The sequence below is a fragment of the Aedes aegypti genome, chromosome 3 (genome assembly GCF_002204515.2).
Source record: "Aedes aegypti strain LVP_AGWG chromosome 3, AaegL5.0 Primary Assembly, whole genome shotgun sequence".
Taxonomy (NCBI): Eukaryota; Metazoa; Arthropoda; class Insecta; order Diptera; family Culicidae; genus Aedes; species Aedes aegypti.
In genome coordinates this window covers 34,109,800-34,122,060 of record NC_035109.1, presented here as the reverse complement: position 1 = coordinate 34,122,060, position 12,261 = coordinate 34,109,800, and the positions used below count along the sequence as shown (strand labels likewise).

Here is a 12,261-nt window from a genome sequence, read left to right as displayed (position 1 = left end):
ATTTTGTCTCAAATCTCTTGATAATGTTTTTAAAAGTGTTTCTTATAATCATTCTAGAATTCTAAATTCTCCTGGGATTCCGGTATTCAGTCCAAATTCATCCAAAGAATAATCGGGATATTCATGAGCATTATGATTTTTATCAGTGCTTCAGGGAGCCATGTTCGCATAGTCGACGTAAGCGTCAATATTACCAAAATTCATTTCATTGATATGCATTCCTTGACTTATAATACACTCGTTGGACAAGTGAACAGCTTTTATTTGTTCTGAAATATTTGGGTTATAAGCAGGAATGCCAGGTGATTTTTTCCAATGTCTTCCAATTGCATGGAAAAATGTCTTCCACTTAAATCATTTCAATTATCATGGTAACTTTATAAAGTTAATAAATTTTCGGGTTAAGGCCCAAGTAAAAATGGAATAAATGTAAAAACTGAAAAAAATCTGTTTTCTGCTTTAAAATGCCCAATTCTTAAAAAATAAACAACATAAAACTGCTCTTCAGTTGTGACCTTTGATACAATTTCAATTAAGCCTGGTTAGTCAGAAAAATAGGCTCTCCTTTATCATGTTTGACATTATTGTTGAGGAATTTCTTCAAAGAAATCCTTCACAGCAAATTCTTCTTGAATATCATTTTAGAACCATTCTTGTCAGGCAATAGCTGACCTGTGCAAGGTTTTATTTTCAACCAGATTTCAATTTAAACGGAAGTCCCCTTGGTTATGAATAATACTTCTTGAGAATTCATTAAGAGTTCAACCAGCAACTAGTCTAAGAATACCTTCACAGATTGCTACATGAACCCCTACATTTATTTGTTCACGAAATTCTCCAGTTGTGTTTCCTGAAATGTATATAAAGGAATATGAAAGGATTCTTCTAAGATAATATGAATGTATTCCTCTAAGCATTGCAAAAAGAATAAATTTAATGAACAATTCAATTAATACAGAATACTTAATTTTCTATATTGCAAGCCAATCATTGAGAAACTTTTTGTTCTTCGTCCAAGAATTTCTTCAAATGTTTAATCATGGATTTCTGCAACAATTTATCCCGGAAATTCACAAAGAATGTTTACAGGAATTCCTCCAGAAATTTTTATACAGATTTTTCAAACACGCCCACCTTTTTCTGCAGAAATCTCCAGAAATTCTAGCAAAAATATAATAATTTTTCATGGTTTTCATCAGGCTCTTTAGCAAATTTCTCAATCAGTTTTGCAATAAGTAGTCCATATACGACTCTGAATTCTTCTCGCGATCTTAAAAATTTCGTTAAAAGTTTTCAAACAAGTTACCCCAGTATTCCTTATAGCATTCTTTAAAAACTATCTGCACTATTAACTTCAGGGGTTCTTCCCTGAATTTCCTGCCATGGATTCCACCATGGATTGTGTTCGTTAGAGATTTTTCTGAAGGTTCCTGATGAAAAGCATTCAGGGATTTGTCCACACATAATATATGAAATACCTCTGAAAATTCTTTTAGTTTTTTTTACACTTTAATCGTTGCGCAGTTGTATTTTGTACAACACTGTTGAAAAAAACTTCGCTTTTTTCGGATGAACTGCCAATAAATCTCCGGTGGAGCTCCCGATGAACTTTGGAAGAATTGCTGGAAAAACTCTGAAGAAATTCCAAGATCAATTGTGGAGGAATTCCCTAAGAAACTGTGGAGGATTTCCGGAGGAACTCTGGAGTAAGTCCGGGTGGAAGACTGAAGGAATATCCAGAGAAAATCCAGAGGAATTCCTGGAGGAACCCCGGAAGAATTTCTGGAGAAACTACAAAGCAATTACTGGAGGAATTTTTGAATGGAAGGAATCCGTAAGGACTCGAGATGAAACTCTTAAGGAATTCTAAGATAAACTCGTAAGAAATTCCTGGACGAATTTTGAGAATTTTTGGAGAAACTCTGGATGATTTCCCGAGGAAATCTAGGGGAATACTCGGAGTAATTCTAGAAGAATTCATAGTGGAACTCCGGAGGATTATTACTGGTGGATTACTTGAGAAACTCCGATTAAATTCATGGAGGAACTATGGCGAAAATCCGAAGGTATTCCCGGTAGAGCTCTAAAGAAATTTCCGGAAAAGCTCCTAGTGGAGCTAAAAGGAGTTCCCGATTGAGCCGTCCAGAAATTGCTCGGGAGATTTTTTCCAAGAATTCCCCCGGAGATTTCCCCCAAGAACTCCTCCGGAATTTTCTCCAGTAATTTCTCATGTGATTTCCAATAGCAATTCCTCCGTGGATTTCGTCCAGAATTTGCACAAGGAATTCCTAAGAGGATTTCAGATAGCAATTTCAGCGGGGATTTGGTTCAAGATTTTCTCTGGGGATTTCGTCCAGAAATTCATTAAGGAATTCCTCTGTGGATTTTCTACAGAAATTCTTTCGGGATTTCCCAGGGAATTTTAAGGAGATTTTCTCCAGGAATTTAAACCAGGAATTTTTCCGATAATTTTCTCCGGAGTTTCCTTCTGAGATTTCAAGGGTTCCTCCGGCGATATCCATAGGAGCTCCTCCGGAAAATTTCTTCAGGAATTTCTCAGGGGATTTTCAATAGCTATTAATCTAGGGATTTTGTGCAGAAATTCTTCCGGGAATTTCCTTCAATAATTTCTCTGGGGATTTCCTCTAAAAGCTCTTCCGAGTATTTCCTCCTGAAACTCCTCCTTGGATTTTCTCCAGGGATTCTTCTGGGGATTTTTCCCAGAATTTTTTTAGGGATTTTGCCAAGGAATTCTTCTTCAGAAACTTTTCTGGCAATTTGCTCAAGGTATTTCTCCGGAGATGAAAATCTCCGGAAAATTTTCTTCAGGAATTCCAGAAGTATTGGAATTGGAATTGGATATTCCCGAAGAAATCCTTGATATCGCCGGAGAAAATCCTGGAGCAAATCTCCAAAGAACTTCCTGGAGGAAATCTTTTGAAAAATTCTTTGAGAAAATCGCCGAAACAATTTCTGGAGAAAATACCCGGAGGAGTTTAATAATGAATTGCTGGATGAAATACCCATAGGAAATTCCTGGTGCAAGTCCTCAGAGATATTCCTGGAAGAAATTTTATGATAAATTCTCTAAAGGATTTTATGATAAATGTCTCCAAAGGAATTTCTGGAGAAAATCCTCTTAAGAACATCTTAATGAATTTCTAGGCGAAATTCCTAGAGGAATTCCTGGACGGAATCCACTGAGGAAATCCCCGTAGCAGTTCTTGGATAAATCATCGAAGAAATTTATGGAAAAAAATCCCGAAAGAATTTTTCGAACAAATTTCCGGAAAAATCCCCAAGGGAATTCCTAGACCAAAACTCCGAAAAAAATCCTGGTACAAATCCCCAGAGAAATTTCTGAAGGAAATTCTAAAAGGGATTCCTGGAGGAAATCCCCGGTAGAATTTCTGGACGATATCCATGGAGTAAAATTTCCGAAGGAAATGCATACCCGAAGAGATTCCTGGAGCAAATCCCCAGAGAAATTCCTGCAGCAAATCCCGGAGGAATTCGTGCAGCAAACTCCCGGATGAATGCCTGAAAGAAATCCCCAGAAGAGTTCCTGTTGGAAATTCTGTTGGACGAATCGTAGGAACTGCAATAGAATTCCTGGAAAAGCTCCTGGAGATATCTGTAGGAAGACTTCGTAGTGGAATATTTAAATATATTTCCGTTGAAATTCGTGGTGGAATCCTTGGACGAATCCCTAAAGAATTTCCCAGAGAAATACCCTGATGATTCCTAGAGGTGGCCTGTATGAGTTGCTGATGGATTCTCCGAAGGAAGAGCCGGAATAATTGCCGGAGGAATCGCTGGAAGAGGAATGAATATTGTTTAAAACAGCTTCGATGGAATATTGTTCATGTTTTCACTTACCTCAAATGAGTAGGAACTAGAGCGCAGTATCAGCGAGAAAAATCCGAACTTATAAACAAACATGTATCGAACCAGTTTATGAATAGTTCAAATATTGGTCCAAATCCGACCAAAAATGAACCAGGCAGTTAGCCTGTTCCAAAAAAATGGACCAGAAAACTGGTATAAAATAAAATTGGAACAATATTTGCAACACCGGTGCAAGCTCCAATTTATAACATGGTTCAACAATTTGGACCACCGGTGAAGTTGCCCTAAGGTTATCCATTGTTGAAGAAATTCTGGAGGAGTTTCAAAAGAAATTAGTGAAAAAAATCTTTACAGATATCCCAAAGTTGCCTTGGGATAATTTCAGAAGCAACATTTGTAGCAATCTCAAGAAAAAATCATATAAGAATCTGTTTACTTTCTTTATAAATTCGTAAAAAAAAAACACGAGGAACACTGAAACAGATTTTAAAAAGTCCTTGTAAGAATCCTTGAATAACTTTGATGCTTCTAAATACTTAAATACATTACTAGAATGTCGACAAGAGTTCCTAGAACAAACTCTAGAAACATCTTTGTCAGAATTCTCAAATCATCTGAATCCTTGGAAAATTTTCAACGGAATTCGGAGAGGGATCGCTATAGCTCGATTTAGACGTGCAATAATCTTTTTGGAGGGGATTCTTGTAATTTCCAACTCATATGTTTTTTTTTCTTTAAATATAGTTATTTTAAAAATGCTAATAATTTAAAATTGTCTTCCAAATGTCTTCACAAATTCTGAAAAGTCTTCCAAAAATCATCCGTCTTCCAAATGTCTTCCACACTACTCCTGGTTATAAGAGGAAAACGGATTGACTTGATCACATACACCAACTTATCGGGAAAAACATCCACTTTGTCTACCTGAATAACGCACATATTAAAATAGAGGTATATCTGGTAGATGTGGTCATGTAAACTTCTGCTGATCAACTGTGGATAAGAGCAAAGCAGATAATCCATTATAATACGTGTGCTGCTTGGGTAGTGTTAATTCGGATAGTTTAACGTATACACCAGGTTGCTATGACAGTGACCTGGTGTTTATGTCAATGCATCCATATAATCGTTCATCAAACTCACAGATTGGACGGATAAAAGGACGTATGCGTTTGCAGATAACAAAAGTAAGAAATTTATCAAGAAGTTTCCCCAATCAGCTTTCGAATTACAATTTTAAGCAAATGCACAGATTATTTGACCGTAATTGTTGACAGATTCAAGAATGCAGCTGGGAAAACAAAAACGCATTTTCCCAGAAATGATAGTGTTGGTGGTTACGGTGACCATGCAAACATGGGTAGTAGAAAATCCTCTAGTAACCCCCCTAGTGATTCGTACAGAAAGTTTAGTGGAATTTTTCAAGAAAGAGTTTCGTAGTGGAATTTTTCAAAGAGTTTCGTCACATTCTCCCTGATGAACGATATTTCTCAAGATATTTCATTACATATTAATTTAAAAACTCATTTAGAAATATCTCCTGGATTTGTCAGTGACGAAGTCGTCAAGGACGAAAAGCCAGAATTACAGACAAACAGACGCCTCATTATTGTCCATCGACCACCTATCTAACGGTCGATTCAAAAATATGGTAGGTGGCCAATCCACCATCTATCGGCCAAACACACTGATTTTAGCATTGGGCGTACATGTCCTCGTGACTGAATTATTTGTTTTTGAGTTTTTGAAAAAAAAAATCTAGACAACGAAGAAATCCCTGGCTAAATTCCGTTGGAAAAAATGTCTGTAAGAATCTCTGAAGAAATTTATTAAGGAAACCAAGGAAACTCTTAAAGATTACTCCAGAAAAAATCCTGACCAAATTTTTTGGAGAGAATCCAAAAGAACTCTGCAAAATTTTCGATGGATTTCCCCTGGAAGAAATCGTAGAAATTCAATGGAAAGATTGCTAGATACTTCCCTGGAGAACTGAGGGCTTTCTTTTGAAATTTGGGGGAATCTGTTGAAATGAAACTTGAATAAATTCCTAGGGAAACCCATGAGGGAATCACTAGATGAGTTCCTGAACAAATTTTGAGAGGAATCCTCCAGAGAAAATTAATTTGAATTATTTTTGATGATAATTGAGATATTTTCCCAAAATTTCTGTGAAGTATTATTACTGACGATGGAAATTAGCTGCAAAATGTTCAAAATTTCGTGGGTCCTTTACTTTTGGCCAGTGGAAATGTACTTTGAATATGTAAATTGTGAAATTTCAATAAGAAACCGTTTACGAATATGTATTTCGATAATGACATTTTCCATTTTTGAAATAAAAGCTTTAGGTACAATGCCATCGTGACAGACATTTTTTTGAATTTTGTTTACTAAATTTTTACATTAGAATCGAAATCTTATATTCTTTGAAAAGGAAATGTATGATTACAGTTCTAATGACACACTAATTTAAAATTTTTGTCAATTCAATTCTGAGAAAATCAGCCATGGTATTTCAGTGCGTTTTTTGAAAAATGTCACAACTAAATTCAAAAAATGTTTTTGCCAAAATACCAACGAAGGAAGTTACAAAGCAAACTCCGAAAAAAATTCAAAAGAAAATTAAAAAACAATCCAAAGGAAATTTCGAAGAAATTTCTAAATGAACCTATGGAACTTCCCTTTACCTTCCTGAAGCAATTTCCTGAAGAAATTTCACAGGAAATTCCGGCAGAAATTTCACAGGAAATTGCGGAAGAGATTCCAAAGAAAATTCTGAAGAAAATAAAATAGGATGTTCCGAACTGCAAAGGAATTTCATAGGATACTCCAATACCAAAAGAATTTCCAAAAGAAATTCCGAAGGAAGCTCTGAAAGAAATTCCACAGAAAATTCCGAAAGAAAATCCAAAGAAAATTTCGAAGGAAACTCCAAAGTAAATTTTGAAGAAAATTCCATAGGAAATTCCGAATGAAACCCCAAAGGAAATTCGGAAAGAAATTGATAAAATCCAAAAGAAATTCAGAAAGAAGCTCCAAAAGAAATTCCAAAGGGAATTGCAAAGGAAAATCAAAATAATGTAAATTCCAGAGGGAATTCCGAAGAAAATTCCATAGAAAATTCCAAAGGAAATTCCGAAAGAGATTCCAAAGGAAATTTTGAAGGAAGCTTCAAAGAAAATTTCAAAAGAGATTCTTAAGGACATTTTGAAAGAAATTCCGTAGAGAATCTCTAAGGAATTTACAAAGAGAAACCAAAAGAAATTCCAAAGGAAATTCCGAAGAAAATTCCGGAGGAAATTGCAAAGGTAACTCCAAAATAAATTCCCAAAGAAATTCCGAAGGAAACTGCAAAATAAATTCCGAAGAAGATTTCGAAGGAAATCCCGAAGGAAATTCCAAAAGAGATTCCAAAGGATATTCCTAAGGAAATTCCAAAGCAAATTCCGTAGATGATCTCTTTGGAATTTCCAAAGGAAAATCTGGAGATAATTCCGAAATAAATTTCTATACAAAATTCCAAAGGTCCAAAATAAATTCCGAAGAAAATTCCAAAGGAAGCTCCAAATGTAGTTCCAAAAGAAATTCATAAAGAAACTCCAATAGTCATTCCGATGGAAAATCCAAAACAAATTTCAAAGGAAACTCTGAAAGAAATACCAAAGAAAATTTAAAAAAAATCCAAAGGAAATTCCGAAAGAATTCTAAACGAAATTCCGAAGAAACTGCTCAAATGAATTGTCCGAAAGAACTTACCAAAAGAATCGAAGGAACTTCCCAAAGTAACTTCCTAAAGCAACTGGAAGTTTCACAGAAAATTCTGAAAGAAATTTCATAGTAAATTCCGGAAGATATTTCAAAAAAAAAATTCTGAAGAACATTAGTTAGAAAATTCCGAACTGCAAAGAAATTTCGAGCGTTACTGCAATTAAAAAAAAAATCCAAGAAAAAATGTGAAGGAAGCTCTGAAAGAAATTCCAATGAAAATCCCGAAAGAAAATCCAAAGGAAATTTCAAAGCAAATTTAGAAGAAAATTCCATAGGAAATTTCGATTGAAACTCTGAAGGAAACCCCAAATTAAATTCCAAAAGAAATAAAAAAAAAATCCAAAGGAAATTTCGAAGGAATTTTTCGAAGAAATTTTCCGAAGGAACTTCCTGAGGCAACTTTCCGAAGGAAATTCCACAGGAAATTACGGAGAAAACTCCAACTTCTCAAAGGATTTTTTCGAAAGAACTTACCGAAAGAACTTCCCAATGCAACTTCCTGGAGGAAATTTCGTTGGAATTGCCTTTAAAAATTTTCAGAGGAATCTCATATATACACAACCAGAAGTAACTTCTGGAGATACTACCTAGTAGAACTTCCGGAGGAACATCCTGATGGAACTACGAATCTAATAGGGGGACGAACTTTTCCGATGAACATCTGGAAGTGGAGGATTTTAGAAGAAACTTCCTAGAAGAATTTTCGGAGCTGTGAGATGCGGGCGAAGTAATCAATGAAATGTGGTAAGAATCACAAGAAGAAAAAACATAATATCAGCTGTTAAACATTATCACCATAATATTTAGTGTGCACGAGTTTCGTGATATAGTTGTATCACATTGCATGCATCATGATACAATTCCGTAGTTTGAACAAGGCATCTATATCTATAGCTCATAAGGAATATCCCTCGTGGTTCATCCATTAACTTTTCAGGTATTCAACCATGTGCTTTTAAGAGATTCCTCTAAGAATTCCTGCGAGGATTCCTTCGTAGTTTTTTTCCGTACTTTTCAAATACTCCAGGAACTACAACTGATTTTTCCGGAAGTTAAGGATTTCTGACCATACCAGAAACATCCTCAAATAATTTCTATGAAATAGTTTTAAAAAATCTCTTGACGAATTCCGCGAGAGAATGCTTTAGAAATTATTTTGAATATTCCTCTAGGAAGGTCCTCTACGTATTTATTACATACTAGTGGTCCCGGCAAACTTCGTCTTGCCATCAAGTAGGCTGTTGAAAAACGCCATGAAATGTCCCGCGCAAAATGATAGTTCCATTCTCACCCGTCTTTTCCGACTTTCCCGTTCTATATTGTGTGCTATTTATATATACAAACACGTCGGAACACTTGAGGAACATAACTATGGAAGAATTTTCAATATCCGATAGCCCATTCTCAAGTCATTTCGTGACATACAAACACCATTCCATTTTTATTTGTATAGATAAATAAATTTTAATTTTTAAATGATATATTAACATTATCAGGGTGTCTACTACCTGGAAAAACCTGGAAAACCTGGAATTATCAGGGAATTTTATTCAACCTGGAAAACCCTGGAATTCTCAGGGAATTTCGGCTCCACTCAGGGAAATTATTTTGAAACAGTAATAGATGGTATAAAATGTCGTTTTTGTGACAAAAAATGTCCTCAATTTAAACAATTTTCGGCTGCGCCGCTATAAAAACGCTAGTTGACATGTTCAGTCTTTTCAACGATTTTTAATTAATCAGCGTAAACATATTTAGACAAGGACACTTAAGATTAGCAAATTGGTAAAGGCAAGTAAAGCTCCAATTAGGTGTCGTTCATAAGCAGTTGATAAGTTGAAAAAAAATCAAAAAATTTTACAAAAATGTTTTTTTGTCTATTATACCAAAATAATAAACTTTGTAAGGAAAGATCAAAAATTACAATAGACACGAAAAATATTACATTTTTCAAGTAGAGTAAGGTGGGGCAAAAGTTCGACCTTAGTGGTATAATCAAAGTTTCCAGGAAAACAATAGCAGTTAAAACAAAACAAATACTATACAGTGAACCTTCAAAATATTGGCTATAATTTTGCTGAACAAACTTGTGTTAAAATATTTACCCATTTTTAGTAATAAAAGTTCCAAAATAGATTGTCTTATTCGAACTTTTGCCCCACCGGTGGGGCAAGAGTTCGAATTTAGTGTGGGGCAAAAGTTCGCTGGCTAAAACACAAAACATCGATCCTTTTATGACAGACATACTTTACACCAGCCGTAAACTTAAGTTTGCCGAAAAATACACACTAAATTTTCATCAAAAAATAGCCCAAAACCGGGTTAATTGTAATATACTCAAAAATAGCAGTTTTTCGCAAAACTAAGTGGAAATGTAAAATTTTGGTGACAGTTTTCACACGATCAGACAAATTTAAATAAATTTGAAGATAATATGTGGATTTTAGGCAATTTGCAAATTTTTCCGTGATTTTATACATGGGTCGAACTTTTGCCCCGCTGATTCGAACTTTTGCCCCACTATGGGCCAAAAATTGTTTTCAAGCATTTATGCAAAAACTAATACACCTCAAAGCAACCTTATGATAGGCCTAGAAACGCCCTTACATAACATATTGAAAAAGATTTTATCTTCAATTGGTTCCATACAACGAAAGTTTGACTAAAAATTACAATATTCACGTCAAAAAACAACAAATAGCCATATCTTTTCCAAATCTCAATCGATTTTTATGATATTTGGAGTAAAAGTCTCTTACTTGAATAGCATTCGAACCACCATGACATTTATGAGATTTGTTTTGAATTGAGCTAGAAATCTTAAAAAGAAACTCTTACCCCACTCGAACTTTTGCCCCACTTTACTCTAAGCAAATTTTCTTTTAGAGTCTAGATTACTGTACAAGTCTCTATTTTTGGTTATGGTCTCTAAAGTCTACTTTAATAAAAATTATCTCTAAAATCCTTTTTTTTTTATCTGCTTGCAGTGAATTCTGATGCAAAATTATATTATAACTATTAGGCTTTTAGGCGACTAATCCACAAGTTCTTGGATCTCGCGAGGAATGCTTCAGTCATTCTAGTAATTTTTCCAGTGATTTCTTCTTGAATACTTTCAAAACTGTCTCCCCAGATACTACCAGCGATTTCAATGCTTAGAGGTATTTCTTCAGAATTTGGTCCAAAAATTCTAGAGCACTCTAACGCTTCCTCAAAAGTTTATTCCAGAGTTTTTGGGAAAAAAAAATGTTCCGACATTTTCCTACAAAATCCTAAAATAATTCCTAAGCCGTTTTTTTTTTCATTTATTCCAGGCATTTTCATAAGGATTTTTTCAAATATTCATCCACTATTACTCTCAGGAATTGCTCAAAAAATCCTTCAGGCATTATTCGATGATATCTATTATAAACTTCTCGAAGAATTCCTCGATAAATTTGACATAGGATTAAGTTGTTCCAGAAACTTATCTTGGAATGTCTCCAGCATATCATCAAAATATTGTTGCTGCGGTTCAAACACTTCTCTAATAATTTTTCAAATAAAATATCTGTTGGGAACCGTCATCGTTGGCGCAATAAACCAAATATTGAAAGCAGCGCTAGGGCTAGCAGCTTCAATGCTGAAATTTATTATTATTATTTCACTATTTTATAACATTATATATACATACATTTTGGTGTTTATTTCTAACTTCCCAACATGCAGCCTCCCAACACTTCGTCTTTATACTACTAACCCTGATTTCCCCACAGAAAAAAATACCGAAACGCTCTCCAGAAATCCTGAATCTCATTTTAAGGGAAATAATATTTTTTCCTTTAAATCGAATGGACTATTTTTTATGACTGATGATTTAAGGCACTTTCAGATCATTTGTAAACATTCTTGATTTTCGTGGCAGTTAAGGTGTTAAACACCCGTTTGAGCTGAAAACTTAATTGATTGGTCACTACCAGCTAGTGACCAATCGATTATGTTTTCAGCTTAAACGGATGTTTGGTTCTCCAGATTCGTGCTCTTGAAAATTTGAGGTTTGGCTTCGATTCATCTTCACCTTAAATAAAAATCGCCTTTTTCCTGTATATACTAAAAACAAAACCGATAGGGTCGGTGTTCCCTTAGTGGACAGTCCCCTATAGTCGCACTAGTGGCTTTTTACAGCCGTTTTGCTATAAACCTTTTCAAAACATTTTTTGACATGAAGGTCAGGAGCTATTTATCTAAGTACCTATGATACACAGCTTGATTTTGTTCAAAAAATTATCTAAATAATTAATTTTGCTCAAAATTTGAGCTCCCTTGCGCCTATAGTAAACCTATTGTTTCTATAGTAGCACTACTGAGAGAAACTATTTTTTATTTTACAAAATAATTGATGAATTAAGAACTTTTTTTACATCAAACGAAAGCTTTTGATCCACACTTTGTAGGAAAAATATAAAAGTTTTGTGAACATACGGTTTTGATAAGTATTTTGCCAACGCCGGGATGCTAGTGCTACTATAGGAACAGAAATTAGAAGTAGTGCTACTATAGGCACATGTATTCCTATAGTGGCACACGCGATAATAAATGCAAACATTTGAGTTTTCGTAGTTTTCATGTTTTTTCCACAAAACCAAGATAAAAAGCTATCAGATG

The 12,261-nt window shown here is 34.7% G+C and overlaps 1 protein-coding gene across 2 annotated transcripts in view; it reads right to left on the bottom strand.

Annotated features, from left to right (window-relative positions):
* The window catches only part of LOC5577686, a 31,084-nt gene that overhangs the window by 3,204 nt on the left and 15,619 nt on the right, over window positions 1–12,261 (bottom strand). The window lies entirely within an intron of this gene.